We start from the raw sequence: 27,673 nt of genomic DNA, 5'->3' as shown, positions 1-27,673 counted from the left end.
CAAGCGAGAAAATGCTTAATAAAAGCAGAACAAAAACAAAGGGAAACAAAAACAAACTGCGTAGCACCATGGATGCACCGTGACCGAGTGCAGAGGTCAACGCGAACCCCACAAGCCCCACAGACCACCCACCAGCAAGGAACCTCGAGGTCGGGGAAGGCCAAGGAGAAAAGGAAGAGGAAGACGGGGTGCAGTCCGCAGGAAAACTAGATCAGCGTTACCGAGGTGACAGAACACGACCATCAACTGAACGTCAAGTTGACAAACGTGAATGAATTCAGAGTGTCGAGGAGGCCAAAAGGCGCTGGCATGATGTGAAAAGCCAAACCAAGCACCAACCCGCTGCCAACAGGAAGGCAGCAACGGCCACAGGAGGTGGGAGTCCTGCGCCACAGGAGGAGCTGGAGGAAATGGAAGCCACAGTCATCAGTGTGGAGACAGTGCAAGGATTTGGGAGTACAGACACAGCTCAATAGGACCTGACACAACATCAACAAGGTGAGTAATGACCAGGGACTGGGGAGGACGGGGAGATGAGCACAATGGCACACATGCACAACGATGTGCAGCACACTGCACACCCACAATGACCCAGGATTATGTCCCTGATCCCCGTGGCTCACTGCTGCACACACACATAGCAATAACAGCACATCTGACGACAATGTGGTACAAAGTACAACACCGACACTGCAGAACAGAGGTCAAAACTGGGTCCGCTCATGCGCAGAAACAGGCCAATCACATCTAACATAGCAGGAAACTGTCAGAAGGAAATGTACATGTACAACCTCACATCCGTTATGTAGTCCAAGTGTCCATTGTCCCGCATCAAATATTCATACAGTCTGCATGTAAACAAGAACAATGCACTGCCATACATGTCAACACAATGTCAACATGCATCTCCCCTTCACATTGTAGAGAGACAAAAAATACCTCCAGCAGAACAGACTAGACATCTCATCAGTAATGCTGTAGACGACCACCACACATTCAACACAGATGCCCTACAACAGCTCATGGACTTCTTAGGCAACTCTCCCCCAGGAGCAGGGCAGCCAAGCTACATAGAGGACACCCCAGCCCCTGCACAGACCACACACCTGGAAGCACCCGCCACCATGGCTGGCTCCCAACACTCATCGAGGCACACATCGCATTCCAATGCCAGGTATTAAAATGCTAAAAGGAGGTGGCAGAACAGGTGCGGTGGTGTCAGAGCTCATGGAAGCTGAACTAGATCAGATACGTGGGTGTCTAAGTCCCATCATGGACTACCTACACCCCACAAAGGACACCCACACTGTGACAGAGACACATGCATTTGCACATGTCCTGTACTGAACCACACCCAGAGCCCCGCAATTATCATGGACCCATGTACGATGGTCCAGTCTAATCCTCTTATGTATTGAGTGGGTGACGACAAAGCTGCATGTCCAAGGTCTTACCCGCTGCCTGCGGTGACATGGTTGTCCCGCTGCACACAGCTCAATGTAATGTTGTAGTGCCCGGGGCCAATACTTTGACATGTGCTTCCTGTGTCACAGGGACCACTCCTTCCTTGCACTCCTTTTATCTTTCACTCATTTATTACACAATGTTTTCAACTCCTGTTTGCAAATTTTATTGTCATTTCCAATGCATTTCAAGCTAAAAGCTCTTCATCAGGGTATTTCCTTTATCTTGAACGAGTCACTGTTACTATCAAGCTGGTGCAAGATTCCATTGCTTCTCCTCGCTAACTCGGCGTGTGTTGCTCTGTCGCCGAGTTAGCGAGGAGAAGCAATGGAATCTTGCACCGGCTTGATAGTAACAGTGACTCGTTCAAGATAAAGGAAATCCCCTGATGAAGAGCTTTTCGCTTGAAATGCATTGGGACAAAACACCATGGTAAATGAATTGTAAGAAAATTGTGAAATGAAATACAAAGAATGAAAAACTGGCTAAAAAGAAACGTTTGGAAATGACAATAAAATTTGCAAACAGGAGTTGAAAACATTGTGTAATAAATGAGTGAAATATAAAAGGAGTGCAAGGAAGGAGTGGTCCCTTTGACACAGGAAGCACATGTCAAAGTATTGAACTAATCAACCCTGAAAGCTCAGCAGGGTACCTACCTATGCACCAACGACAATTGTGAAAAACTTACTGAATATATAACAACAGTCAAACAAAGAGTGCGGTACCACACCCAAACATTTGAGTAGTGCCCGGGCCCTCATGCATACATTATGACCACAAGGACACACTCATATAGTTGGTGGAACTGGCTACGGGCACATGTGCCCTGCCCCATTATTGACAGGGTCAAATGTACAGTGACGCCTGTGCTGGATGTGTGTGGGGTAAGTGTAAGCCAGCCCTCATGGAGTGATTGGTGCTGGCAACATGATCAGTGAACACTTTTAAACGGAAACAGAAAACACAAGCATTACAAAGACAACTCGGGAGCATCATGGTGGTAGCCGGAGCAATTGCAGAGGTCACCCAATATGCAAACAGAAGTGTCCGCGATTTGCAGTGCACTGAGGTCGGGGCACTAGAGCTGAGCATGCCCATGTGAAGAAATTGTCTAGGATTGCGTCCCTTTGGGATATTCCTGCTGGAGCTGCAGTGCGGTGTGTTACACCTGCATCATCTTCCTCATCATCGTCCCAAGTCTCCCACAGTGTCTGAGGTGACATTGCTGTGTGAGCTCTCCACAGCATAAAACTCAATCAGAAATGGTCTATGAGTTGTGGTGCACTGAGTTAGTGGCACCTGAAGTACTGAGCAGGGCTATCAGGCAGAGGATGGCATCCACGACAGGGGTGAGCAACTATGTTAATCTGCCAGTATGACTGCTTCGACTCTGGCAGTTGGGGTTTGGAGGTGGTCCTGGCGGTGGTGGCATGTGCCTCCTGTGGTGATACGAAGTCCGGGCCTGTCAGGACTCAATTTGATGTGTGAACCCTGGTGGACTGCAGTTAAGGCCGGAGGCTGTGGACAGAGCAGGGCCACAGACACATGGTGCTGTTGACCCCAAGGCCATCGACTCAGAGGCCATGGTCCCTGACTTGAGCTGCACAGAGTTAGTGGGCAAGGATACACAGCGGGCGCACAGGTACACCGCCATTGCACAGTGACTTGCAGTGCACTGAGGTAGCGCCACTTGGACTGAGTGGGTCCTCATCGATGTCGTAGGTGAAAGTGGCAGAGGGTTTTGGGGGACAGTGGAGGGTGTCCTTCAGGGCATGATGCAGAGGGCAGAAGCTATACGGAAGTGGCAAATTGAGGAGTGGAATGCTACTGCCTTGATTTCACCACCAAGTCGGTATCAGCTACATGAGGATGAAGACAACCCCCAAGCCATAGACTCAGATGTCACCAAAGTTCAACCAGAGAGTTTCCATGAATGTCGGGAAACAGGCTTAGTGGCCGAGAGAGGATGCAGTATGCGATGAGGTCGGTACAATGATATGTACTCTGCCATTGCTATATCAAGACTCAGTCCCAAATGTGTGACCTAATCAACCTCAGTGTAGGCAGAAGGCAGTGGTCAGCAGGGGCCCAAAGCCACATGTCATTGGCTCGCGATTCACAGAGTTCGTGACACCAGGGCAGTTGTTGGTTGTGTTCGATCACCTCCGTAACGATGATCCTTTTTTTCCTGGCTGAAACACGTCTTCCTCTCACACTTCTCCTTGTGTGCAATGATATGAACTTTCCCATGAAGAAATCAAGACTCAGTTCCAATGTGACCTACTCGAGGGCCATGTGGCCCAAGGGAAGTAGTCCACGAGGGCCCACACACATGTGTGGTCGGAATGCTATACACAGACAAGGTGGCACAACATCGAAGGGAGTATAGTGATATAAACTCTGCCATAAAAATTGTCCCCTGCCATAGGGTAATCAAGACTCAGTTCCAAGTTTGTGACCTACTTGTCCACTGTGTATGCCTGCGAAGTACGTTAATGAGAACGGAGAACTGTGGGCCTTGCTCGCGGAGGCCGTGATGGTCTGAGCAGGCTGCCAAGGTCATGGGCATCCGGCTTGGAGCTTGCACCGGCACGTGGTGGGCCCTCTTTCACACACGCAGGTGTCTGCAGGTGAGCAGTGGGGCCTGAGTGCCCAGGGGCGGCCAAGATGGGTTTGGGGACCAGTGTCCCAGGAAGCAGCAGGCACAAAGGAGGGCAGGCAACACCACTCATGGTGACTGCGTCAGCCTCGTGGCGGGGTGAGAGGCACCGCCCTTGCAGAGACATTGGGCATTCTGGAGCGAACCACGCTCAGACGGACATGCTTTTTATTCACACCACTACGCTGGCCTGCCGTATGCCGGGGCAGCCGACTGCACTCACACTTACAGGGGGGGACATAACAAGCTACAGTTCAGCAAACTTCCCCACTGTGGTATCGGGTTCTTCAGACCTATATACTCTGCAAAACCTCTATAACACCATAACGTAGAAATTGGCACGGAAACTGGAAATGCAAAAGACAAGTTTATTAAGACCCCATGGGGTGGTGGTACATTCCTACATAACCCTTCGGCAATGAAAGAAGTATCAAACCGAACATCGGTGCAAGGCTTCTTTTATACAGTTTTACAGTAATAAAAAGAATGGGTGTAACACATTTGCTCAGTTTAGGTACATATAAGGACATTTTTGAAACACAGCCAGTTTGTGGGAGGAGTTTTGATACCACTGGTCAGTTTGGGGCACATTCCTAAGTGATGACCGTCCACTAATAGAAAGGGTTTGACTACGCATGTGCAAGCTTGACCAGTACTAAAAATAGCCTGTTGCTGGGCAAGCTAGATGGTCATTGGTACAGAGAAAGGACAAAAGGGCATGCTGACCACGAGGCAGCACGTTCATGTACATGGAAGCCAGTAATTCAAAATGGCCTCCGAAAACGTGGTCAAGATAAGGAGAAATTCGTGTAGCAAAGCTGAACGCTAACCTGATCATCGAAAATTACGACAGACGACCCTTTTAGCGTTCAGCTGAAGCTACCTCATAATGGACGTAATCAGGATATTCATCATCAGTATTGATCAACATAATATTCGTTATTTCTCGATTAGGCATTTGCTCATTCTTAGCAATGGCTTGTTTGGATGGAATACAAGCAGTAATACACATGGAACATAACATAGGGCCACATTGAATACATAAGCAAAGGAAGAAGAGTATCCCAATTATTATACATAAAATTGTTAACAGTTTCCAACCCCAAGTACTGAGCAAAGTCCAGAACCATCCTGAGAGTGTCCATGTACCATGATCAGGATGTATTTCAGCAGCTATTTAATGCAATTTAGAAATAGTATCATATACAGAAGGTGAGTTATCAGGAACGTACACGCAACAACTACTTCCGAAAATGCGGCATGCACCCCCACGATCAGCTAACACTACATCTAGAACCATTCGGTTCTGGAGCGTTACAATTCTGGTAATTTAAAGTTCCTCAGTCAAATTCCCTAGAGCAAAAACTGTCTCATTAGCAACGGCTTCCACAACACGTGTCAATCGTCTTATTTTTCTGCTATTTAGCGCAGCACCAACAAATGAAAAGAGGCCTAAATTAAAATCAACATATTGCTGCAGGGAGGTGTCTGTTTGATCGATCTCATCAATTGCTAATGTTCTCTTCACTCTGTTTAGTATAAAATCATTGTATAACACAAAGTCATTATGATACATGGGCGGGGCAATAAACTAAGGGGGTAATACAAAGGATATGTAACATGTTCCTAACCATCCAATAGGAAGTCGGTGATAACCTTTATTTCCACAAATGAAGTAAGTGTTTCGCGAGGCCACAAAAGCAATACCATTAGGAGTGTCAAAGGTGAGAGTAGTATTACATTCACTTCTCCCTACTGGGATAGTACCTTTATTTCGGACACATAAATCAGCTTTGGTATCAATAACTTTAATCACATGTAAACTAGACATATTTATATTTCTTTGATTTGTGTAAACTCGAGGCGATGATACATTATCTGGCCGATATTCTTCCCATTCAAATTTAGTTCCTTCTGCTTGCGGGTAGCCATCACTTACATTATAACAAACTTTATTGAGCCGGAAAACTTAATCCACCCTTTGTCGGCCATCTCAAAGTGAACAGAAGAGTGTACCAAGCATAGCAAGAACCATTATGAGAGAACAGAAGTGGAATAAGCGGAGTGCCTCCTTTCTTCTGATGTCCAGGCATTTTCCACATACCCAACAGTTCGAAGTGTTCGTCATATTATGGGTGTGATGTAGGATTTGAATGAAACTGTTATTTAAGTAAGTCTGTCTATGTCGTTCTTCATGATAGGGTAAAGTGAAATGAAAATGTTCGGATGGAATTGGGTTAGTAGGCAATAAATATTCTCTTGTCGGAACCAATCGTTCTACCACCCAAGCTATTACCGCTATTACCACTATGGTCGTAACAAAAAGTACTGCACCAAAAATTCTCTTGTTTCTTATCGTAGTAGGTGCCATAGTTCAAAGTACAAATGTCTCGAAACAAAAACAACTAAAACATAAAAATATGAGTGCTGAGCTCCGAGGTAGCCGTTGGTTTCTTCTCCGAGATTCAAGACGGGTGTCGCTACACTTGGCAGAACTGATCCCTCCCCCTTGATATTCCCGGCTTCCGTTTTCACAAACCTCAGAGTGGTAACTCAACCAGTCTCGCACAAAACAACTGCTTTTCTTGGCCGTAGGTTGTATCTCTCTCCACCAGAGACAGTGTGGTCCGGGAATGCTCCCTCCGATTCAGTAGATGTAGCAGCTGGGCTCTTCTCTGCGTCCAAGATGTCTCGATAATCAGACAGCACAGTGGGGCTCACCAGATCCGGAGAGACATGGTGACAATGAATAGAATGCACCCACCGCTTCTTGTTCGTGACTCGCACAGCCGTTCGAGTCGCCAGCAACACCTGCTCAGGGCCACGCCATCTCGGCTCCAAGCTACTGGTTCTCTCAAATGAGCGGATCATTACATGATCCCCAGGACGAAGATTGTGAGCCTCTCCAATGGAATTGTCAGGGAGCGCTTCTCGAACCTGTTGATAAATAGAAAGTAAATCATTTGTTAATCGTGCCAAATAATCGTTCATCATTATACAAGGCACATCATGTAGCAACCGAGGCTTAGGAACTCCCCATATATTCATAGGCCTTCCAAACACCACTTCAAAAGGTGTGCGGCCAGTTCGGGAATGGGGTACTGATCTAATAGATAGCAATGCTAGAGGCAGAGCATCAAGCCATTTCAAAGACGTAGATGCCACGATCTTTGCTCGCTTCAACTTCAGAGTATCATTATATCTTTCTACCAAACCTCGTGATTGCGGATGGAATACAGCATGAAACTTTTGCTGAATCCCCAACCCTCTCAAGACATACTCCACTACTTTCCCAACAAAATGAGGACCGTTATCATTCCACAAAAATTTACAAGCACCATAGCGTGGGAAGTACTCTTTGAGCAAAACCTTAGCTGTTGTCACGCTGTATTATCCTTCGTGGGTAAGGCCTCTATCCACTTACTGAAAGCACACACCACCACTAAGACATACTTAAGGTTATTGCAATGCTCAAGCTGGATGTTATCCATTTGCAATACTTCAAATTGTGCAGTAGGTGGAACAAACCCTCCTTTCGGAGTATAAGTCCCTTTAGCAGGATTGTACTGCAAGCATATCAGACAGGTCTGCACTACTCTTTTGGCCGTATTGGCAATCTCAGGATGCTCCCAAACTCATGTAAGCAATTTAGTAATTGCAAGAGCTCCAACATGTGCCAATCCATGTGTCATTTGAACCATTGCTTGCAAGTAAGCTGCAGGCAATTTCCATCTCTCCATATCCTTGCTCCTCCAACAACCCTCATCATCCAACACTCCCTCCTTTGCCCAGGTTGCGAGTTCTGCTTCAGACGCTGATTTATGAATATCTAATATCTCCTCTCTGGCATCATGCCATCTCTCAGCCTGCGATTTCACCACATATATTAGCGAAACATTTGGCAACATAGCAGTTTTTCTCGCTATGCGATCTGCAAAGGCATTTCCTTGGCCTACTTTGTCTGTCACTTTTTTATGTGCACTGCATTTGATTATTGCTACTTTCTCCGGATGCAATAATGCATTCAGGAGGTCAGGTACTAATTCTCCATGCATAATGTGTACTCCATGTGAAGTCAAAAATCCTCGCTCCCTCCAGAGTAGCCCGAAGTCGTGCACTACTCCAAAGGCGTACCGGCTATCAGTGTAGATATTCACACATAAACCAGCACTTAATTCACATGCTTTCATTAAAGCTATCAATTCAGCTGCTTGGGCCGATTTCTGTGGTATTCGTGCTGCTTCTACCACTGTCTTAAGTGTCGTGATCGCATAGGCTGCGGAAGTTGCACCATCTGGCAACCTTAAACACGACCCTTCAACCCACAGTTCCCCATCTACATCTGGAAGTGGCGTATCCTGTAAGTCAATACGGCCCTTTGATTGTTCTTCAGTCAGAAAAACACAATCATGGTGTTCTTCCTCCTGGCCCTCAGCAACTGGATACGGCAATAAAGTGGCAGGGTTCAAAGTGGCACATCTCTTCAGCGTAATATGTGGCGCCAGCAGTGTTAGCTCGTATCCTGTTAAACGTGCACTCGTTAAGTACTGGGTTTTTGTTTGGTTTAACAGAGCGTCTACCGCATGGGGAACCAAGACCAACAATTTGTGTGACAACACTATTCCCTCACTCTGTCGTATAGCCACTGCTGTTCCTGCAACTGTTCGAAAACACCCAGGTAAACCTCGTGCTACGGGGTCAAGTACCGCTGAAAAGTACGCACAAGGCCTTTGTTTATCCCCGTGTGTCTGCACTAGGACTGACAATGCACACCCATCCTTCTCGTGTACATATAATGTAAAAATCTTTGTATAATCTGGTGTACCTAGTACTGGTGCGGAACAAAGGGCTTGTCTCAATTGTTCAAAAGCATTCTGACATTCATCTGTCCATTCAAGGGGGATCGGTGTAGTTTTGGACAACAATGCTAACAAAGGTTTTATAATGTGTGAAAACCCCATTATCCACTGCCTACAAAAAGACTTTAAACCTATAAAAGCACGAACATCTCTCTGAGTGCGAGGGACTGGTGTATCTAAAATCGCTTGGATTCGATCAGATGTCAATGCACGTCCCTCCTTAGACAAAAGATGACCGAGGTAGGTCACCTTTGGTCTACAATATTGTAACTTTTTCCTAGAAACCTTGTGATTATTCTGGGCAATAAAAGAAAGCAAAGCAAGACTACTCTCTTCACATTGCTCCTGCGTGTCTGCTGCGAGTAAAATGTCATCAACATATTGAATGAGAGCCACATCAGACTGCAAATCGAAAGAATCAAGCTGTCTTTTTAAAGCCTGGCTATAAATGCTGGGACTTTCAGTGTAACCTTGAGGAACTCGACAAAATCTATACGATTTAATATTTAATGTAAAGCCAAACAAATATCGGCTATCAGGATGGATGGGAATTGAAAAGAAAGCATTTTTTAAGTCAATGACAGTGAAGGTAGTGGCCGTGGGCGGAATCAAGGTAAGTAGGGTGGTAATATCAGACACCACTGGGTATTGATTCACTACTATCTTTTTAATTTCTCTCCAATCAATAATGAAACAATAAATTTTGGTGTCTGTGTCTTTCTTTAAAATCGGAAGAATAGGGCTGTTACAAACATTATAGGGGACTTCCTCTACCACGCCTGCAATAATCAAATCATGTACAATATGCATCAGAGCAATTTCACCTTCCCTGGAGATTTTATACTGCGGTACACGAGGCAAAGATGCCCCCTCCTTAACAGTGATACGTATGGGAGGGATAATCATCTGTCCCACATCTGTATCTGAAGTAGCCCATAACGTTTTTGGAAGAGAGGCTAATGCCTCAGTCTCTTGCATGAGGCACACTCTCATTACATCTGGATAATTCTCGTTCAAAATGACCCGCACCCCTTAAGGAGCGCAACGTATAGTTGCTCGAAAATATTTAAGCATATCTATTCCCATGATATTATCTGGAGTGTTTGGTGACAACAAAAACGGGCATGGGGCAGCAAATTTATCAATATGAAATGTAATGGGTTGTGACAATGGGCTAAGAGAGGGTGTTCCATCAAACCCTATTGATGTAATTATTTCGCCAGACAGGGGAGCCCTTGGAACCAAGTGTTCGGACAGAGCACTACGAGTAGCTCCTGTATCGACCAGAAACTGATCAGTAGAACTCAAAACATGCGCTGATACATATGGACCCCTTTGATCTACTGGTACTTCAACCGATTCCATACCCCATCCTACGCAATCCTATGCATGTCCATAATCCTGGGACTCTGTGAACTCACCCTCAGCTATCTGATACTGATTTTGTCGATCAAAAGTATTATGATCATCCTGACCACGACCCCTCGCTTCAAACCTGCCACGATCATTCGCTCCACCCCTCGATCCTGAATAACTATTCCGTGTCCTTCCACTTCCTCGACCACGCTGATTACGCTGTTCTCGAAGCACCGGACAGTCTGAAGCCCAATGTCCAAACTGTTTACAGTATGCACACTGGTCCTCAGAAATGTCAGTTCGGACAGAAGACGTACCATACGATCCACACCTACCCCTATCATTCCCTCTCGTCTGGGTCGCATGAACCTGAGCCAACATCACCTTCGTCTTTAACTCCTTCGCTTTCTTATCACTACTTTCCTTAGCCTCCAATTCCTGTCGTTCATAATACTGAGCCATAGTCAATAAAGAAGCAGGGGTCGCTGTGGTCCAAGAACTTTCGCTAGCCTTTAAACGTTTCGCAATCTCTGGTAGGATATTAGCCACATACTTGTCAACGAACAGATGCCTGCCCGTGTCCTCTGTTAATAATTGCCCACTATAGTTATGGAATGCTTCCTCAAAACGCGAAAAGAAGTCTGAAACAGATTCATCCGTTTCTGTTTGCAAGAAGCTAACATAGTCCAATCAACCTTCTTAGGGGGAACAAGCGTTTTTAATTTATTTTAAAATAGCCCCAGGGAGATCTAAAATTAATTGACACGGCTTACACACGGGCTTCCTATCTAAATCAGCTTGGGCTATTTCTTTCCAATCTGCACCCAAAATAGCGCGATCATCAAACTTATGAATCGCTCTCCACATATCTGGAGGCAATATCAATCCAAAGAAAACATCAATATCAACTAAAGTCATAACACACGAAGAAATAGCCCCTTCCACTCCTTCATAGAAAGCTGCCGGGTTTTTACGAGGGTCAGGCAAAGCAGTCTTGAGTGCCATAACATCTGTTCTATTCCACGGTGTGTAAACCCAATTATATATAAAATAGCCCTTTGCATCCACAGACATTTTATCATCATCTGTACCTTGCCCCTTAGGGGGGACATATAAAGGTGCAGCTTCTCGCATAGGCATAATGTGAACTGTAGAACTCTTATCTGCTCCAAAGATACAACACTCTTTTGAATTCTCCGTCGATCCAGACGCAGCCGAGTCTGATGCCTTTTTCGCCGCTCGTAATTGTAACGCCTCATCCCGCAGATGGACCAACCGTTGGAAAAACGAATCCGCATCTGTAAGAACAAAAATACCTTTACGCAAATTCTCACGACCAACTGATACAACTTTTGGTTCCAACTCAGATGAATATTTTCTGAACCGTTCTACAACTTCATCTCCAAAATGACTCAAGAAATACAACCGTTCTTTCTCGGACCACTTACGCATCTGGTCATCAATTTCCGAAATAGTTATAGTTTTAAGATTAAGTTTTCGAGCAAACCCCCGCAATTCCGCAGCCCGATCAACACTTAGCCTGGTACGACTATGCCCTTTATCATCTTCATCCGATCCCTCATGCGGAGCCGTAGGTGAAACATACGGAGGCGGGCAACAGTCTAGCAAAGAAAAATCATCTGGTTCATTAGTAAGGACAGGGTAAAGAGGACGTTGAATAGGAAATTGACCATTAATTTGCAAATTACGTTCCCGTGCCTCCCTCTCTTTCTTCTCCTGCAACTCTTTCTCCTCCAGGTGTAAAGCTTTATCACGGGCAGCCTTTCGCTGCTCCTTATCCGCCAAGGCTTGTTCACGCTTCATTCATTCACGCACCGCTTTCTCCCACATACGCACACAATCAAACATATCCTGTCTAGACCTGCACTGAAACAAACATTGTTCCACATATTGAACCTTTCGTAAATCAAACGACCCATGTAGTGGCCATTGCAATTCACGGTCATTTTTGGTATATTTATGCCACAACGTACTATACATAATAGGGGGAAGGCCAAATTTAACGTACATTTCGCGATTAGGTGTCCCCTCTGGGGGAGCCGGCTGAGGTTCATTTAATCGATAATTGGTACCTTTTCCCAGACAGCACATTCCTCGAAGTGTGCTTAAAACAGGCATGTCAAAAATATCACGAAAACGCAATATTACATAAAATGGCACTTAATATACTGTACACATGGTGTGCCGTTCAAGCAAATACAAAATCGGAGAAATATCTCCACACTGCCTGCCTATGTGAGGTGCACTCCAAATATAACTCAAATCATAGAACCAAATGTTAGCTAACTCAAACAAATCAAAAAGCCACAGTAAGTGTCCGTAGACTATCTTACCAATCACAAGCTTACCAAATCCTCAAGTATCCAGGTTCCAGCTGCCAAGTTCTTTAATCGAATCAGCCAAACAGGCACTGTACGACAACCAGACCGATCAGGATCTCAGTCGGGGACCGGCGCCACCTGGAAGGTCAGATCAGAAGGACAGGAAGAAAACACCGTGGGTGCCAAGACTCGGGTCACTCAGTGGCAGCATACGCGTCCATGGCGAGTTTCCAATCCTTCGTCACGACCTCTCCTTCGGGCATCCGAGTAGCCGATGAGTCCCTTCGTGGTAGCCAATTTGTGGTATCGGGTTCTTCAGACCTACATACTCTGCAAAACCGCTATAACACCATAACGTTGAAATTGGCACGGAAACTGGAAATGCAAAAGACAAGTTTATTAAGACCCCATTCCTAAGTGATGACCGTCCACTAATAGAAAGGGTTTGACTACGCATGTGCAAGCTTGACCAGTACTAAAAATAGCCTGTTGCCGGGCAAGCTAGATGGTCATTGGTACAGAGAAAGGACAAAAGGGCATGCTGACCACGAGGCAGCACGTTCATGTACATGGAAGCCAGTAATTCAAAATGGCCTCCGAAAACGTGGTTAAGATAAGGAGAAATTCGTGTAGCAAAGCTGAACGCTAACCCGATCATCGTCAAATTACGACACCACTGGCTGGGTGACATGATTGTGTCTCCTGTCTACTACAATCCATACACCAGCATTGCATGTCGGCATGTGTGTGGTCTGCATACTGCAGTCTGGCCTTCTCATCCATGCAACACGTGACATTGTGTACATTCTCATTCTTGGGTCACTTGCCTGCTTCGCACATGCCTGGTTCCCACCTCTCCACACAGTCTGCTATTGTGTGGCTGAGGTGCCATGCCTTGACGGCTTATGTACATGGCTGGCCCTGGCTCCCACAGTAAGTTGTGCTGTCGTGTCTGGTGGGTGGGCTAGTTGTTTGGCATGTTGTACGTAAGTTCATAACATGTGCATTCCCAGTGTTGTGAGTTTCATGGTTGTGGAGTTGAGGTGTGTGGTGTGTTCTTGTGGTACTTGCCAACGAGCAGTGCATTTCCATGGGTGCCATCCTGGTAGCGCTGGTTGAAGATGGCCTGTCTGTAGGTGTAGGAATCATGCATACTGCCTGGGTAGTTGGCGACGACATTGGTGCAGATTACCCAGTGGTCCACTGTTGTCTGCACATTGATGGAATGCATGTGGTTTCTGTTGTGGTAATTGTGTGCAGTATTGCCAGGGGGCACAAGTAGGACATGTGTGCAGTCAATTGCCCCTAACACGTGCGGGAAGTCAGCTATGGCATAGACACCTTGCTTTGTCTCCAGCTGTTCCTGCGCAGTGTGGGGGAAGTATAGGTTGTGATGGCATCCAAGATAGTTGTGGGGAAATTGGATTGGGCTGGCTGTGAGACTCCTCTGACTCTGAAGGTTGTTGGTTGGAATGTACCAGAGGCCAACAGGTGCAGCGCGGCCAGAAGGTTTGTCTGAGGTAGGATGCTGGTTGTCCGCTCTGTTGGTACAGTCAGCCTGTGGCCATGGTGTTCAGGATGCAGAAGATAGTTGTCCTTTTGAGCCCGTAGTGGGCAATGACATTCTCTAGTGTTGGGTCAGTGAGGTTGGTGCATTTTCTGATGGTCCGCTGTCTTTGTCTGCGCTGCCTCTGTGGTGGTCCGGGGACTCAGAGGGTGTTCGGGTGTGGAGGGTCAGGGGAGGTGGTGGCAGTGGGTGTTGTGGCCCTGTTGAGGCTCCGAACTGCCTGATCAGTGGCTCCATGGCATCCGTTTCCCTTCAGGTGTGGCTCTGGCCATGGTCTCCCTTTTCTGGTGCAGGCTGTCATCTGACTTTACACCAGGTCAGAACAGGTGTTAATTTCCTGCTGCTAACGCGCCTTATCGCCTGTTTTGGGTTCTTATCACCGATCTGGCTGGCCGTTGAGAATGTTGCTGAGTGGAGTTGTCGTGGCTTTTTGCACAGGAACGCCTACTCTGCATCTCATTAGCGTTAGTTGCCGGGCTCATCTGTGGTGATGTTTTTTGCTGCTGTTATCGCAGGTAATCTGGTGATATGGGTTGTTAGCACCAGTTTGGGAATGCGGCGATAAATTTATCGCAACATTGGCTTTGATAAAGTGCTGATAACTCGGTGATACATCCTTGAGAATATGCCCCATATTGTTATGTGTTGGGAATTAGGTGGCCCCATTTCCTATTTAGGTCCTGATTATAATAATGGTGCTATTTTCAGGAGTCTGTACGAACTAAAGATTGCACAGGGATTAGAATTGTGTGATCGTGTTTGTGGCCTCCCAGTTCTGCTCGGGATAATTACGAGTTCTCTTAGGGATTATTTATTTTTTGCAACCCATCAAAAGCCCACCTCAAGATTCGCAGTTTATGAGGTGCAATAGAAAGAACCGATTCCAAGTATTTCAAGATTTTCTCACAAGTGTGAATAATGTGGAATGTAGAATTATATAGCGTGAACTTTGGCCAAAAGTATTAGAGAGTTTACATGAAAACAAAATAACATTACATAAGGTAATACCTTTTTTTAATTGTTATTTTTGTAGGCACCGGGAGATTAATTTATGTGTTGAGATTCACAGAATCCTGGTACTTAAGGGGCCATTTCCTCCTGCTCAATTATGTCAGGTTTGACCGCTTGAAATGTAATGGGGATTGCAGACTTTATCAAACTTTGGGGCTTATTTACAAGCCCCTTGCACCACGTGTATGTCACTTTTCCCCATGTTAAAAGTAATGTATTGGCTGCCAGTATGTAAATTTCTTCCATATTAAAAGTGACTTACCAGGGGCACAAGGGCTTGTAAATGAGCCCCAAGGTGTCAAGTCAAGTCAAGTCAAAGAATTTGTATAGCGCACTACATACCCAGAGGGTCTCAAGGCGCTTAGACATGGGAGGAGGATTACTTGTCAAATATCCACGTTTTAAGTTGCTTTCTGAATGCTAGGTGGTTCTGGGTAAGGCGAAGGTAAGCGGGGAGTGAGTTCCATGTTTTAGCAGCTAGGTATGAGAAGGATCTGCCTCCCATGGTGGTCTTGTTGATGCGAGGTACAGTGGCGAGGGCTTGGCTGGAAGAACGCAGTTGGCGGGAGGGGGTGTAGAAGGACAGTCGTGAGTTGAGGCATTCTGGTCCGATGTCGTAGAGTGATTTGTGTGCGTGGGTTAGCAGTCGGAAAGTGATCCTCTTATTGACGGGTAGCCAGTGGAGGTCTTTAAGGTGACCAGAGATGTGTTCGTTGCGTGGGATGTCTAATATGATCCTGGCTGAGGCGTTTTGGATTCGTTGGAGTTTCTTCTGGAGTTTAGCGGTAGTGCCTGCGTAGAGGGTGTTTCCGTAGTCCAGTCGGCTCGTGACCAGAGCGTGGGTGACTGTTTTCCTTGTTTCGGTGGGGATCCAGCGAAATGTTTTTCTGAGCATGCGAAGAATGTTGAAGCAGGAAGAGGATACGGCGCTGACTTGTCTGTTCATTGAGAGTGAAGAATCCAGGATGACGCCTAGGTTCCGTGCGTGGTCTGTCGGGATGGGTGCTTTTCCGAGGGCTTCCGGCCACCAGGAGTCGTCCCATGCAGAGGGGGATGTTCCTAAGATGAGGACTTCAGTTTTGTCTGAGTTCAGTTTCAGACGGCTCTGTTTCATCCATTCGGCCACTTCTTTCATTCCTTCGTGTAGGTTAGATTTGGCGGTGCTGGGGTCATTGGTGAGGGAAAGGATTAGTTGAGTGTCATCCGCGTAAGAGATGATGTTGAGGTTGTGTTGGCGGGCGATGGCCGCGAGGGGGCTCATGTATACGTTGAAGAGGGTGGGGCTGAGTGAGGATCCTTGTGGTACGTCACAGATGACTTCAGTGGCCTCGGACTTGAATGGTGGGAGGCGGACTCTCTGGGTTCTTCCGGCAAGGAATGAGGTGATCCATTCAAGTGCTTTTCCTTGGATTCCGATGTTATTGAGGCGTTGTAAAAGGGTGCTGTGGCAGACTGTGTCGAATGCTGCAGAGAGGTCGAGGAGGATGAGGGCGACTGTGTCTCCATTGTCCAGTAGAGTTCGAATGTCGTCTGTTGCTGCGATGAGGGCGGTCTCAGTGCTGTGTTTTGCTCGGAAGCCAGATTGTGAGGAATCGAGGGATTTGTTGGCTTCGAGGTAGGCGGCGAGCTGGATGTTGACAGCTTTCTCGATGACTTTGGCCGGGAATGGAAGGAGCGAGATGGGGCGGTAATTTTTGAGTTCGGTGGGGTCCGCTGTGGGTTTTTTCAGAAGGGCGGTGAGTTCGGCGGGTTTCCAGTTTTCCGGGAAGGTGGCGGAGTTGAAGGAGCAGTTGATGACGTCTCGGAGGTGCGGTGCTATGATGGAGTCTGCTTTGTTGAAGATGTGGTGAGGACATGGGTCTGTGGGGGATCCTGAGTGGATGGAATTCATCAGGCGGATTGTGTCCTCGGTGGAGACTGGGTTCCAGATGTTAAGGGTGTTCACGGGGAGAGAATGTTTAGTCAATGGTCGGGTGGGATGGTCTCCTGGTTGGTTGTCGAAGCTGTTGTGGATGTCTGCAATCTTGTTGTGGAAGAATGAGGCTAGGGAGTCGCAGAGGGCTTGAGAGGGGGTGATGTCGTTGGAGTTGGCTGAGGGATTGGTAAATTCCTTGACGATGTTGAAAAGTTCCTTGCTGTTGTGGGCGTTGTTGTCAAGTCGATCCTTGAATGCTGTTTTCTTGGCCTTTCGGATTCGTTGGTGGTGAGTGCGGGTGGCGTTTTTGAAGGCGTCCTTGGTGCTAGTGGTTGGGTCTTTTTTCCAGGCCTTTTCAAGGGAGCGGCAGAGTTTCTTGGACTTCTTAAGATCATCGTTGAACCATGAGGCCTTTTTGCTGCCAGGTTTGCTATGACGTTTTTTCAGTGGTGCTAAGGTGTCAGCGGTGTTGGATAGCCATAGGGTGAGGTTATGCCCCTGTGCAAGTAGAGGTTTGTGTATGGGTTTGAATTATGTCGGCCAGTTGTAATCAGACCTATAGATTAGGACCGGACAAACCTCCCAATATTTGTATTTCGAAGGGGCACCAAAAAGAAGGGATACATATTAATTTGGGCTCAGATTTTCGGAGTACTGTGTTGTCTGTGCATTGTGCACTTTAAAGCAACACAATGCAAGGTCTTAAGTCACATTTACAAAGCTACACAGTGATTGTTTGGCCTCAATTTTGTTGGCCCATGTGGTGCAAGAACGGTGTTGAATCACCTTGCGTTACACAGAATTTAATGCCTTCAACCTGGGTATTTCAGTGTAAATCCTAACACAATGCTAACACAGGGGTATTTTAAAAGGTATGCAACGTTTACAACAAAGTTTTTACAACGCACTACCATTACAACGCAGGCATTACCATGCATACCATTACAACGCATTGCACTGGGGGCGCTCTAGGACAGGGAATACGTTTAATTTTCTATCCAACACCTTCCCTAGTGTCCACGGGGACTGGAGTTGGAATAGAAAACTATACTTACCACTATCCAGCACCTCTAAGCGCTATGCGTTGTAACGGTATTCGTTGTAAATACCGCGTTGTAAAGGTATCCGTGGTAAAAGTATGTTTGGTAACGTCATACATCCATTTTAAAAGCACTGCTGCACAATGCAGAATCATGCAGTATATCACAAGACTGGCAATGCATCAGAATGCTATGTTTGACCATTAAAGGCTCAAAAAGTGATATAAATATATTAATATAAAAGGCAATAGTCACTAACAATTGTTGCCAACCATTTATAGCCATTGTGGTTGTTACTCTGTGAGTGAGTAACGTCTGCATGGATACCAGGTACAAAGAAGGAGGTAGGAGAGGATCTTTCACCAGAGGATCAGCTTTATTGATCTGAGGGAGAAAGAGGTAATTGGATTCTACCCAATAAAGAAGGAGAACATCTTGGAATTATTGCAAAAGATTCTTCTAAGTCTGCAACCATCAACTGGTCATTCACATGCTTTTCCACTACACGTCAGATTTATGACATTTCTTAATATGTTGGCATTCTTTCGAAGCACATCTTACAAGTTGGCAGGCATTTTGAAGGATTCTTTTTTTCAAGTTCTGATAGCTGTCCTGGATGCCATCATCAGGCTAACACCTCAGTTTTTGCATTTCCCTAACTCAATGCAAGCGCAACTCCAGGTCAATCAAGGTGTGTATGACAGTCCATAGTTCCCTCATGTGCTGTAAAGCTATTGACTGCACCCATGTGAAATGAAATGAATGAATGAAATGAAAAAGGATTTATAAAGGGCATGGCTGCCCGGGAGCGTCCAACGCTGGAGTACAGAGGAAAACTGAGGGGAACTGGGGGGGGGGGGCAAAGGGTGTTATTATGCATCCTGTGGGAACAGGAGCGTTTTCAGGAGTTTACAAAATTTCAGGTAGCTCGGTTCGGATCGAAGACTAATCGGAAGGGAGTTCCACAGGGTCGCGGCAGTGACCAAAAAGTGGCGCCCTCCAGTTCGGGCCTTCCTAACTCTTTGAACAGTGGCCAGGTTACCAGGGGAGGAGCGCAGAGTCCTGTTGGCTTTGTAGGGATAGAGCATATTTCCAAGGATAGGGGGCCCTTTGCCCTGAAGGGATCAATGGGTGATACACAGGGACTTAAATTTGATCCTTTCCCGGACTGGCAACCAGTGAAGGGCCTTGAGTGCCGGTTTAGTCGATGATCTCCGGGGGGTGCCTATCAGCAGCCTGGCCGCTGAGTTCTGGACTCGCTGAAGGATGTTGATGGTTGATTCGGGAACGGCCAGAAAAAGGGCATTGCTATAATCTAATCTGGATAGGATTAGACCCTGAATGAGCAACTTTCTGGATTGTGCCGAAAGTAGGGGGAGAATCTTACGGACTGAACGGAGTAAGCCCACACAGGTGCCACCAGTCTTTTTGGCCTGTGTCTTAAGGGAGAGGTCCTGCTCAAGCCACACTCCTAAGCTTTTACGTTCCTTCTTTGGTGTATGGAGGTCCCCCAGGCACAAGGGCCAGATGGAGATAGGTAGAGATGTCATTTGCTGGCCCAGAAGCATGAGTTCTGTCTTTGTGCCGTTCAATTTAAGTCGAGAGTCACACATCCATGTGTAGATTTCGGAGAGGCAGTTATGCAGGTTTTCAGAGTTGCCCTTTTCCAGGGAAAGCGAGGGGTGTCGTCTGCGTACGTAACAACTTTAACCCCAAAGGGAGTGACCACATCCTCCAGGGGGGCCATATAAATGTTAAATAAAGTAGGGCTCAGTGAAGAGCCCTGAGGCACCCCACACTGGAGGGGAAATGGCTTGAAAGGCGCGCTACCTTCCCAAACCTGGAAGGTTCTGTTTTTCAGAAAGGATGTAAGCCGCAGCAATGCTGTGCCCCTTACTCCTAAGTTGAAGAGGCGCTGGACTAAGATCTTATGGTCCACAGTATCAAATGCTGCACTTAGATCCAGGAGGATCAGCACAGCCGATCCTCCTGAATCCAAGATGCACCTTGCTTCCTCGACCACTGCTAATAGAGCGGTCTCAGTACTCTGGCCAGGGCGGATACCAGTTTGAGAGGTGCGAAGCAGCCTATTGGTTTCTAAGAAAGCAGAGAGTTGTTGGTTAGCAATTTTCTCTGTGATCTCGCTAAGCCCTGGCAGCAGAGAAATTGGTCGGAGGTTGGCGAAGTCAAGGGGGTCAAGTTCTGTTTTTTTTAGTAGCGCCTTTACTACTGCATGCTTTCAACCAGGGGGAACCACCCCTTGATCAAACGAGGCATTAATGAGATCCGTAGCCAAGGGGGAGATGGTAGGTCCCACATGCTGTAGAATATACATGGGTGCCGGATCATTAGGGGATCCACTCTTCATGGGGGCCAGAGCAGTTTGAAAATCTTCTCTGGATATCTGGGCAAAGGAATCCAGAGAGGGGCCAGAGATTGCGGCGGTGAGATCCGCAGGGACAGAGGTATGGGACTTTTGCGGTAGGGATTGTAAGATGTTTAATATTTTGTTCTCAAAGAATGCCCCTAATTGATTACATCTGGGGTCTGAAGTATCCTGCACCATCGGGGGGTTAGGAATTTTAAGAAGATCTTTTACTATTGAGCTGTTTTCTGAGCTGATTTATAAATCCTCATGGCTGCTTTATATTTCTCCTAATTAGGGGGGGCCCAATCTTTCCTCCATCTACGTTCCAGGTTTTTACAGATTTTTCTTAGATCTCTAAGTTCTTGAGAGTACCATGGTGATTTAAAGACCCTGCCCTTCTTTTCCATTTTTTTCTTAGGTGCTACAGAGTCAAGGGTGTTAATCAACCAATTGGTAAAGTTAATGCCAGTTTTCAGTGGGTCAGGGTCAGAAAGAGGGGCAGTGTGCTCTAGTTCAAGGGTCCAGCTTTCAAAGGGGAGTTTAGACCATGCTCTCTCCAAAGTGCAAGGCACCTGAACCTGTGGGCAGTCAGTGTTAGTTTACCATGCGAACGGGACAAAAAAGTGGTCCGACCAAGGTAAGGGGAGAGAGGGAGATACTTCTAGCTGGGGGATATTTGAAAATATTGGGTCGAAAAGATGTCCCTTCGTGTGAGTAGCCTCAAAGTCTTTTAAGTGGAGGTCAAACGCATTAAGCTCTGATCTATGATTGCAAGCTATCTTGTCGTCGGAGTCATCAAAATGAAGGTTCAAGTCCCCTAGTAGAATGAAGTTAGGTGTCGTGGCACAGGAGGTAATTGTAGTTTCTAGCAACAAGCCTACAAATTGCCCTAGGCTACCGGGGGGGCGGTATACAAGAAGACCGGATAAAGATTTATTTGGCGTAATTTGAAGGCTAAAATTAACACTTTCACAGTCAAAGATTCCTCCCTCATGTATCCTGCAAATGACCTTATCCCTATGAACTTTGGCCAGCCCACCTCCCTTTCCCTGGGTTCTGTTATGAAACTGTATCAGGAATCCCTGGGGTAGCGTACTGACAATGTCTGTCTCAGAATTAGAGGACAGCCATGTTTCAGTGAGGAATAATATGTCCACGTTAGTGTCCTGAATTAGTAGATTGATTTCTATACAGTGTTTAGGTATAGATCTACAATTAAGCAGAGCGATTGTCTTTCGGAAATGGGTCATCCTGGTAGAATGTTAGTGATTTTGAAGGAGTAGATCTAGTCCTTAGATGAAGGAGTTCATCTCGCAAATACCCAATGCGATGTTCAGATGGAACGGACACAGTGTTTGGCCCTGTGCCCGACCTGGCCCGGACGGGCCCAGACGGACTCGCCTCTGGCGCGCCTCCGGCGCGCCCACTGCGCCCACCCGTTGTGCGTACGGGGAGGGGCGTTCATTTTATAGTGTCAGGGCCCAAATCGCCCAGACACTAGAGCGCTGTCCTTCTCCTGTCTCAAGATGGCGCCCGAAGTCTGCGCCTCGAGGAAAATGGGTGTAAGATTCACCGGGAGCCCTGGTACAATTGGTATTGGCTGCTACAACAGTGCACATGTACAGAAATAGGAAACATACCTGTTCAATTACCATTCAGGTCAAAGGTCAGTTCACTGGGGTAGCCAAGTATACTGGAACTGCACACAAGGCCTAAATGTTCAGACACTGAAATTAAATCAACGGTTTCAGGAGGATCTCTATGGAAACTCCCCTACAGTAGGTAATCATTTTGTTTTACTTTTCAAAGTCTTTTTTATTGCTTTCTAATTTTAGTTTTTGAAGGCGGTTTATTAGACATATTTTAAATTGTTATGCCTTTTCATACTGTTTGTTTTCTACCTTTTAGTAGTTTATAGTTTTTTTTAAAGATGGAATTTTAAACATATGTGGAAATGACTTGCCCCAAAAATGTATGTATTTAGATATTTGTACTATATATGTTTGTTAAATTTTTTTAACTATTTGATACATATTTATAAAGATTTTATATAATGATGTGCAGCAACAGAATTTGTTGTGCTGCATAGTGTAAATGTGAAAGAGCAAACATGCACTATTTATAACATAAGGTGTAATTCTGCTGTATACTTGCGGTGGGGCAGTTATGGCTGCCTACCTCCAATGTAGGCTCTATTGCACCACAAAGCAAATTGGCCAGCATTGTAGTGTTCGTAGATTTTTTTTCAGCAGAGATACATTCCTGCACAGAAAATATCTTTAAGGTTCAGGATTTCTCTTGGTATGTGTGCTACAGAATGCAACACGCAAAGTTGAAGTACTGAGGAGAAATAAAGACATTTCTCCTTGTTACCCCAATGTTGAGTAGGTGCAAATGTAGGTTTAGTGACTTCAGTAAATCTGGTTTTGAGTCACAATGCATGTGTGGATACCCAGGAATGCCCATGTTATTCCCATATATTGCCTCTCCAAAGCAGGGTAACGCAACACGGTGCAGGGGCTGCATTGTGTATCATTTCGTTCAAGAACTGCGACCATGCAAATTGGGCCTTGCATAATGGAATGCAGTAAAACATGTTTTATATTATATTATATATTTATATTATACTTTATACAATATATATTATGGTTGGCAGTAGGCGGTTATAGTTAGGACCTAGTTTCCATAGGGAGAATGTTTTTTCATTTGCCAATAACTTTAGCGTTGTTTGACTAACCATAACAAACTTTTCAAAACTAATATGAAGCTCCCTTCAGCTGCTGTCTTGAAATTTTCGTTGTGATCCGTAAAGTGGGGGCTGAGAAAAATGGGGGTGGTTCCAATACACATTTTCCCCACATTAATTCCCACAGGAAATTTAGACAAGGCTACAACCTGAACTGCTGAATTGAATTTCACCAAATTTAGCAGCAAGGTAGATGTTGGTGCAGAGAAATGCCTTATACGATTTGGTTTAAATACGTTCAGTAGTTGTGGAATTATTAGGAGAAATTTCAAATGTACATATATAGGGATGCCGAAGATCCGCAGCCCTTACATGGGGCTACGCAAAACCCAGCACCAGGAAAATTGCAGAAATTTGTTGGCCAGAAGCTGTCAAAAAAATCGTGGCTGCCATTTTATGGAGCGGGAGCAGGTCCTGAAGGGGTTGATTTAAGCATAGAAGGGGTCAGGATAAGAGTACCCTGACTCCATGGGTGTATTGTAGGGGTGTGTCGTGGTTTCATTATGTGTTTTAGAACGCCAAACTCAGGTTTGTTTTCAATATAGATGGAGTCAGGACCCCACTACGGGCCTCGGTGTGCCCCAAATGTAACGTCACAGTAAAATCATGAACCTTGGTGAAATAAATGTATTTATGCATTATACAGTAATGCATAAACTAACAGAGCCACACTGAAACACACTTCCACTCAGAGACCCACTGAGAGATACATGTGCCCACTCATAGCACCAACCCACAGAACCGCTCAGAGAGTCACTCACCCACTCAGAGATCCACTCCCATACTCATGCATCTACTCACAAACCCACTCAGACACTCATGCATGCATTCCCTAACCTACTCAGAGACTCATGTACCCACTCACAGACCCACTGAGACACTTCTACACTCACAGATCCACTCAGATACTTCAGCACCCACTCACAGACTCACTCAAATACTTAAACACCCACTCACAGACCCACTCACAGACTAATGCACCCACTCAGACACATACATACTCAATCAGAGACCCATTCAGAGACTCATGCTCTCACTATAGACCCATTCAGATAGTCACGCACCAACTCACAGATCCACTCAGACACTCTTGGACACACTCACAGCCCCACTCAGACATGTGTGCACTTACTCACAGACTCACTTGGAGAATCCCAACCCCACTCAGAGATCCACTTAGACAGTCATGCACCCACTCACAGACCCACTGAATGACTCAGACATCTGATTCACTTGGAGACTCAGATGCAGATTCACTTGGAGACTTATCTACCTAGTCATACACCTATTTAGAGACTTATGCACCTGCTTATAGTCTCACTTAAAGACTAAGTCTGGCCGTAGTTAGCGAAGTAGTGCTATAGTTGGCAATGCAAAGTGCACATTGCACTACGCGATGTACGCATAGCACTACGCAAACTGCATAGTGCGCAGTTCACGTTGATTGCACAGTGCCGGATGTTTGGCCGCACTGTACAATCATTGAAAACGGCATCTTGCACAGTACAAGCTGTCTTTTACTCCGCTCGAGTAGACTTTTACTCGAGCGGCAGGTTTCCCAATGCGGACTGGTAGTTTCTCATTGCGAGCAATCCCGAGCATACGCAACCACTCGCAATGAGAAACCTGACCTCCCCGCATTGAGAATCTCACCAAGAGGTTTTTTTTCCACGCTTGCGATCGGCAACTTGATGTTGCTGATCGCGAACAAGGAAAAAGTCTTGCCTGGATGTCATTTTGCTTGCTCACGGTTGCCAAGTTGACTTTGAGGACCGCGAGCAAGCAAAAAATGACAGCTGCACTACGCTACACTATGATACACGTGTTTGCACTGTGCTACGTGCTATTCCCGTAGTGTGAAGTAGCGCAAACTTGGCAAACTACGCAAGCGTAGCATAGTGCTTTGCCCAGGGTTATTAAAGAATCATGTACCCAGTCACAGACTTACTTAGAGACTCATGCACCCACTTACAGACCCACTCAGACACGTATGTACTCACTCACATACCTCTGACTCACTGACCCTGTCAAACACTCATGCACCCACTCACAGACCCACCCAGAGACTCACATGCCCATTGACAGACTTAGTTTAACACCTATGCACCTAGTCACAAAGCAATTTAGAGAGCCACGCACCCACTCATAGATTCACTGAGAGGCGTGTGCACCCACTCTCAAACCTACTCAAAAACTCATGCATCCACTCACAGACCCACGCAGAGATACAAGCACCCAATCATACTGAGAACGTGATAAATGTAGTCACACACCCACTCAGACGTATTCACCCACTTGCACTCATAGTTAGACACTCACAAAGCTACTCACAAAAGTATTATAAGTTATATAGATGTAAGATCTAAATTATACATCTAAAATGTGTTGTGCATTGAATTTGTGCTTTTGCTCTGTGGAGCAGCAACAGAGGCTGGCTCCAAAGAGAGCCTTTGTATTCACTGTGAGTATGTCACAGCTACACATAAGACCAGATGCAGATTTTCAGATGGCTGTGAAACACCCAGTTCCCTTCATCTGTAAAGTGAACTCCATCACTTTTGGAAATTCCATGCATGTTGAAATCTAGATTGTTTTTGTAGATAGAGCCCATGTTATGGTCTTCGAGGAATGCAGTATCAGCTTCATTAACATGTTTCCTGGCTTTGTCAATCTGTGGTAAGAATTGATTTGGTCACTCCCATTTCTGATTTAGGCATATGTTGGAGCACACCAAGACAGTGCGAGTCAAAAGTGTCATTAATTGGCCAAAGGTCTCTTTCATGGCAATGTCCAAACCAACCCCAGTACCATTGCCTAGGTTACTGCCACTACAGTGAACTATTAAGAAGTCTGGGTGTTGGAAATGTGCAGTACTCTCCAAAGGCAGTCATTGGTGCCTCTTTAAAACTCTATGACCAATCCATTTATGGTCTACATTAGACAAACCCAAGTGCCTATCAATGCCACTTTTTCTCACACACTCTCTGGCCCGGAATACATAGCTGTGACCCTTAATCCACACTCTAACCATTTTAAAGGAAGAAGCAGTAGCACACAGGCGAAGGGTGCAGTTGAGTGTGACAGGTGGTTGAATGAAAGGCAGTCAATATGGTTGGTTTTAGAAAATGACATGTTTAAGTGGTGTAAGTAATTTCATAAGTAATATAGATTATAATTTAATTAATGATGTAACTACATATGCTATAGGGCAGTAGATAAATGTTTCACAAATTACACTATTGTGGCAAGCTTTCATTTTCAAGCATTCAACCACACCTGCTACAGTTGAACTTGAAACTGGTATGCTTCAGTTACAAAGTGTGTGAACCTTTGACTTTGTGTGCAGTAGGGTATTTTGAAGCAGGATTCTAATGGGAACTCAAGCAAAGTAGTGTGGGAAAACAATTCCAAATAGGTTGTGGTTTGATTTTTCAAACAAAAGTAGTTTAGACCTAGCATATAGTATGAAATATTTATTTTCCAAATCATTACTGTTATTGCGTCTGATATGTAATTTAAAACACATATTAGTAATATTGTAAATGCTGCTATGGACTCCAATCTGGAGCCGCAGCTCCATCGCAGAGTTACATGGGGGCCTCACTGGGTGTCGCAATGGGGTCGCCACTCCACCCACAGACCCTACCAGATTGGGCTTCTTATCAGGATACTAATAGAGGGTTAAAAAGAACTGACTAATCAAGACTAGTATAAGAATAGGAAAAAATGAAGGAAACATTTTCCTTTGCTCATGACATTAGTATCACTAGAAAAAGAGAGGGAAATTGCTATCACTTGTCAGCGGACACGGACCAGCAAGTAAGTGCAATTAATTTATTTTCAATATGCCACCATAAAGTTTCGGCTCGTCTGAGCCTTGTTCACATGACAATGCAATATTGTAAAGCTTGTGAATTTAAAGTGACAGTGCATTTTTCAAATTCAACCACGTGGTAGAACTGGCAATAGACATAGAAAAGTTATTATGGCAATCATTGGTACATCACAACAGGTTATGCAAATGAATAATCAAAGTCAATAATATAAAACAACTTTAATATCATTGTGGAAAACAAAAGAGAGTTGAAACAAATGTTAAAAATGTTGCTGTTTTCAGGAAATACACTTCCTGTACCGGTGTAAACAAATGAGCTGGTAGCATGGAAATTAGTATGAATGTGCAAAATACGCTGTTGTCAACCGTAAACTCTGCATTAATGCATGTAATGGCTTAAAATATCGACATTTGGTAAACAGTCTGTTCTCCGCAGTAAAATTAGATTTGAATTTAACGGATAGTGGGAGAAATCCCCATGTACATCATTCCCTGTTGGTCTTTGCCA

This window comes from Lissotriton vulgaris, chromosome 1_1 (genome assembly GCF_964263255.1).
Source record: "Lissotriton vulgaris chromosome 1_1, aLisVul1.2, whole genome shotgun sequence".
NCBI classification, from domain to species: Eukaryota; Metazoa; Chordata; class Amphibia; order Caudata; family Salamandridae; genus Lissotriton; species Lissotriton vulgaris.
This window is presented reverse-complemented; position numbering follows the sequence as displayed.